Here is a 6,442-nt window from a genome sequence, read left to right as displayed (position 1 = left end):
AAAAAAAAAAAAAAAAAAAAAAAAAAAAAAAAAAAGGAAAGAAAAGTGTTCATATCCTTTGCCCACTTTTTGATGGGGTTGTTTGATTTTTTTCTTTTAAATTTGTTAAGTTCTTTGTAGATTCTGGATGTTAGCCCTTTGTCAGATGGGTAGATTGCAAAAATTTTCTCCCATTCTGTAGGTTGCCTATTCACTCTGATGGTAGTTTTTTTTTTGCTGTGCAGAAGCTCTTTAATTAGATCCCATTTCTCAATTTTAGCTTTTGTTGCCATTGCTTTTGGTGTTTTAGACATGAAGTCCTTGCCCATGCCTATGTCCTGAATGGTATTGCCTAGGTTTTCACAGAACCAAAGACAAAAACCACATGATTATCTCAATAGATGCAGAAAAGGCCTTCGACAAAATTCAACAGCCCTTCATGCTAAAAACTCACAATAAATTAGGAATTGATGGGACGTATCTCAAAATAATAAGAGCTATTTATGACAAACCTACAGCCAATATCATACTGAATGGGCAAAAACTGGAAGCATTCCCTTTGAAAACTGGCACAAGACAGAGATGCCCTCTCTCACCACTCCTATTCAACATAGTGTTGGAAGTTCTGGTCAGGGCAATCAGGCAAGAGAAAGAAATAAAGGGTATTCAATTAGGAAAAGAGGAAGTAAATTTGTCCCTGTTTACAGATGACATGATTGTATATTTAGAAAACCCCATCATCTCAGCCCAAAATCTCCTTAAGCTAATAAGCAACTCCAGCAAAGTCTCAGGAAACAAAACCAATGTGGAAAAATCACAAACATTCCTATACACCAATAACAGACAAACAGACAGCCAAATCATGAGTGAACTTCCATTCACAATTGCTTCACAGAGAATAAAATACCTAGGAATCCAACTTACACAGGATGTGGAGGATCTCTTCAAGGAGAATTACAAACCACTGTCCAGTGAAATAAAAGAGAACACAAACAAATGGAAGAACATTCCATGCTCATGGATAGGAAGAATCAACACCATGAAAATGGCCATACTGCCCAAGGTAATTTATAGATTCAATGCCATCCCCATCAAGCTACCAATGACTTTCTTCACAGAATTGGAAAAAACTGCTTTAAAGTTCATATGGAACCAAAACAGACCCTGCATTGCCAAGACAATCCTAAGCCAAAAGAACAAAGCTGGAGGCATCATGCTACCTGACTTCAAACTATACTACAAGGTACAGTAACCAAAACAGCATGATACTGGTACCAAAACAGAGATATAGACCAATGGAACAGAACAGAGCCCTCAGAAATAATACCACACATCTGTAACCATCTGATCTTTGACCAACTTGACAGAAACAAGAAATCGGGAAAGGATTCCCTGTTTAATAAATTGTGCTGGGAAAACTGGCTAGCCATAAGTAGAAAGCTGAAACTGGATCCCTTCCTTACGCCTTATACAAAAATTAATTCAAGATGGATTAAAGACTTAAATGTTAGACCTAAAACCATACAAACCCTAGGAGATTCTGTATTTCTAACAGGCTACTAGGTGACACAGATACTGGTAGGCCAATGATCATGCGTGGAATAGCATGATCTGAGATGGCTCCTGTGTGCTTCTTCTAATACTATCCCTTTTCTCTCCATAAGAGGTAGACACTTTCTTAAATTTTGTGTCAATTATTCCTTGTTTTATTTGAAATAGTTTACCTGTGAATACATTTTTAAACGTTATAACTGTTTAGTTTTACCTATTTTAAAATTTTATACAAATGAAATAATACGTGTACATTTCTCTATGACTTGCTTATTTTATTCAACCTTGTGTTTTACAGCCACATTCATGTTGATACAGAGACCTGTAGTTCATTAATTTTTGCCACTTGTTAGTTTCAATTGTATGAATACGCTTTTGTTTTGAGACTGAGTCTTGCACTGTTGCCCAGGCTGTAGTGCAGTGACACGATCTTGGCTCATTTCCACCTCTGCCTCCCGGGTTCGAGCAATTCTCCTGTCTCAGCACCCCTCTAGTAGCTGAGATTACAGGCACCAACCACCATGCCCGGCTAATTTTTGTATTTTTAGTAGAGATGGGGTTTTGCCATGTTGGCCAGGCTGGTCTTGAACTCCTGACCTCAGGTGATCCACCGCCTTGGCCTCCCAAATTGCTGGGATTACAGGCATGAGCCACCACACCCAGCCATGAATAGGTCCTATCTTATGCATGAATTTCTATTGTTGATGGACATTGGTTGTTTTCACTTTTTTCCTATGACAGATTTCTGGTACGTTTTACAGTGCAAATGTGCCAAAATTTCTCTAGATTATATGCCTACTAATAGAACTGCAGGATCATAGTGTATACACATCTTCAATGTTCATTTTGATGCTAAATTGTTGTTGAAAGTAGTCAATCCAATTCACACCCCGCCCCCCATTCCACATCCACTAACACTGGGCTGGTCAGATTTTTTTGGAGGTTAGGTGGCTATAAAAGTGTATCTTGGTATGGAATCAACCTGGGTGTTCTACAACAGGTGAATGGATAAAGAAAATTGGTATGTATGCAATGGAATATTATTCAGCCATAAAGAAAGAATGAAATGCTGTTATTCCTGGCAATATGGATGGAACTGGAGGATGTTATGTAAGTGAAATAAACCAGGCACAGAGAGTTAAACACCATATGTTCTCACTCATACGTGGAAGCTAAAAAAAAGTTGATCTCATAGGAGTAAAAAGTAGAACAGAGGATACTAGAGGCTGGGATGGGTAGGGGGAAGGGAGGGATAGGGAGAGATTAAAGACTACAAAATTACAGCTAGATAGGAGGAATAAATTCTAGTGTCCTATACCACTGTAGGATGACTATAGTTAACAATAACATATAGTTTCAAATAGCTAGAGGGAGGATATTGAACATTCTCAACACAAAGAATTGATAAATGTTTGAGATGATGGATAAACTAATTACCCTGATCTGATCATTATACATTATGTGTATCAAAACATCACTATGTGCCCCATTAATACGTATAATTGTTATTTATCAATTAAAAAATTAAACAAAAACAAACCACATTGCTTACCAAAAACCAAGAAAGTGTATCTTGAGAGTTTTAATTGTTGCTTCAAAAAATGAGATTTTGATGTTTATTAGCTAACCAGGTCCTTCATATCTTTACTAGCTGTGAGAACTCATATGAACTGCTTAACTTTTTTGCCATTATCAAAATTACTTAGTTTACTTTTAGATAGCACTTTGGCCAGTTTGGCTGGGGATAGGTCACTATGGGAATAGTAACCTATTCTTTCCTATCATCCCACTTCCCACATTAGGTAACATGATGATTCTGTTAATGCTGATTCTCCTCCTAACACTCATTTTAATGTAGATCACATGCAATGGTGAAAGAGGATCAGGGAAGAGGACACATTGTTCTTTTCTCACTTCTTGGTCTTTGCTATGCTTTTCCCTCTGCTAAGAACACTCTCCTGGCCTAAACTGTGAGCTCTGGGAGGAGGAAAACTGCATACTTTGTTTATAAATTTAGGACTAGATTGAGTCATATGGTTCAGTGCTTCTCAAACTTTCACTCGCATGCGAATTATATGGGGATCATGTTAAAATGCAAATTCTTCTTTTTATTTTTTTATTTTTTTTAGACAGAGTCTCACTCTGTCGCCCAGACTGGAGTACAGTGGTGAGATCTTGGCTCACTGCAACCTCTGCCTCCTGGGTTCAAGCTATTCTTCTGCCTCAGACCTCTGAGTAGCTGAGATTATAGGCACCTGCCACCATGCCTGGATAATTTTTTTTTTTTTCATTTTTAGTAGAGATGGGCTTTCATCATGTTGGACAGGCTGGTCTCGAACTCCTGACCTCTGGTGATCCACCCACCACGGCCTCCCAAAGCGCTGGCATAACAGGCGTGAGCACTGCGCCCAGCCAAAATGCAGATTCTTATTCAGCAGGTCAGGAGTGGGGCCCCAGATTCTACATTTGAAAGTTCCCAGGTGATGACAGTGTTGCTAGTCCAAGGAAAACAAGCATGTGGATACTCATTCACTCATTTATTGAACAGATGTTTATTGAGTGCCTGCCATGTGCCAGGTGTTATTCTACACATAGAAGATACAACAGTGGAAGGGGCAGTATAATTTATCACTCTCAGATTGAAAGCCTATAAGTATTTATTCAATATTTATATAGTTGAGGTGAATAGCAACTTATAGTCTACTAGTTAAAATTGTATAGTTGAGCCACATGATATGCACAACTTTTGTATTTTTATTTGACTTTCATGTTTTCCAATGCGTTTTTGTTTTGTAGTTTCTTCTTTCTTCATGAGAATATGTGTTTGTGTGTGTAACACTTCTTGGGTGATAGATTATGGGGTTAAACTTAGATAAAATCACTCTTAGTAGATACCACTATGTTGTACATTATTTAGTTTTAGAATTCAAGGAGGTAACTGTGACCTCCAGCTTCAGGCAGCCATCAAATGACTGGTCTCATCATTAGTTTTACTGCTTGTAGTGGCACCATGCAACTTGGGCATTGATTTAAAAAATGCTGAAAAGAGATAGGTCAGTCCAGGCAAGGAGTGTTTTAAAATGTCCACTCAAGGAAACAGTCTACCTCAGTTATGTAGAAACATGAGTTAACCAGTACCTTATTTCTGATTTTTTTCCAGTGATGTTTTAGTACCTCTTACAGATGATGGTCTAATCAAATGTCCAATTGGCCAGTGACACACAAAGCTATGTGTTTACTAAATCTCATTTCTTTTTCTTCCTCTGGGTGAAAAAAGGACTGCATTTCCCAGCCTCCTTTGCCATATATCAGCCACAAGACTGGTTTCAGGCCAATAGTACATGGGTCAAAATGATGTGAGCCAACCTCAGGCCAGGTGCTTAAAAATGCTGTGTGACCTTGACCATTTCCTCCACCATTAAGATCTTGGAGGGCAAAGGGTGAGATGGCAGGACTGCAACATGAGAGGGGCTCAGATATGGAGTCACTGGCTGGATAAATTTCCCCGAGAGTCACCTGATGTGTCTCAAATTTAGCATAGGTGAAAAGCTTTGTGGTATGAAGTCACTGACATTGGGGTTTGTTTGTTACTATGGCATAAGCAATCTGCCTAATAGATGTTCTGACTGTCGAGCTAGGGCCTACCACATTGTGTTACACCTCATTGCCATGTAAATATTTTCCCAGATGAATGAATTAGATTAACTTTTACTAAATCTCTTTACCATAAGATTCTAGTCCTGACTTCAACTGAATGTACTAAAAATTTAGTTTATAAGTTAAAAGTAGGTGGAGCATAGGAGGAATTTAGTAAAGATTTGCTGAATGAAAGAAGACAAAAATGAGAAATTTTCACACTCAGCCTCCTGGAAGGGATTTTTAAATTGTTTGTTTTTAGAATGTAGGTAGTAGGTAGGTAGGGAGTTAGGCAGACATGACCAGGGCAAGACAGGTCCCCCCTCCAGGAATGTCAGGCAACCATCAAGTGATGGTCAGGGGGTTGTTCACCTGTCTCTCTAAAGTAATAACTGGTTGCAGCCAATGCCAGGGAGAGACAGTCTTCCAATAGATAGAAAACACCTGGGCTAGGAGCGGTGGTTCACACCTGTAGTCCCAACATTTTGCGAGGCCAAGGTGGGTGGATCATTTGAGGTCAGGAGTCTGAGACCAGTGGCGAACTGGTGACCAACATGGCGAAACACATTGTCTACTGAAAATACAAAAATTAGCTAGGTGTGGTGGTGTGCACTTGTAATCCCAGCTACTCAGGAGTCTGAGGCAAGAGAATCGCTTGAACCCAGGAGGTGGAGGTTGCAGTGAGCCGAGATTGTGCCACTGCACTCCAGCCCGGGTGACAGAGTGAGACTCCATCTCAAAACAAAACAAAACAAAACAACCTAAACCTCCACCCCCCAAAAAAACACCTGAAGCTAATGACCAGTGGCTTCCCGATAAGATCTCAGGAGTGGGGCGAGTGGGCTCATGCATGCATGCTAAGAGGCAAAATGGCGAAGTTTAACTGCTGTGTGGTCTTCTTCTAGGAACACTTAACTGGCAAGGGACAAATGCCTCAAGTGAACATGCCTACAACTTCAGTAAACACGCTGCGCATGTGGCCCCTCCCAAGTGCTGGCAGGCCACTGCGCATGTGCACAACCCACCCCAATTGAACCTAGGAGGCGGAGGCTGCAGTGAACTGAGATCATGCCATTGCACTCCAGCCTGGGCAAAAAGAGCAAAACTCCATCTCAAAAACAAAACAACACAACACAAAACAAAACAAAAAAACTCATTAAAAAAGTTTTGGAAAATGTTTGAGAAAAATAGAAAAACATTTTTCCTCCTCTAAAACTATAATTTACATTTTTGTGTGTTTTTAGGCTTCTTGTTTCTGTTAGATCATTGCGATTGC

Source organism: Piliocolobus tephrosceles, chromosome 13, assembly GCF_002776525.5.
Source record: "Piliocolobus tephrosceles isolate RC106 chromosome 13, ASM277652v3, whole genome shotgun sequence".
Lineage (NCBI taxonomy): Eukaryota > Metazoa > Chordata > Mammalia > Primates > Cercopithecidae > Piliocolobus > Piliocolobus tephrosceles.
The sequence above is the reverse complement of the archived record's forward strand: the minus strand, read 5'-3'. Positions refer to the sequence as shown.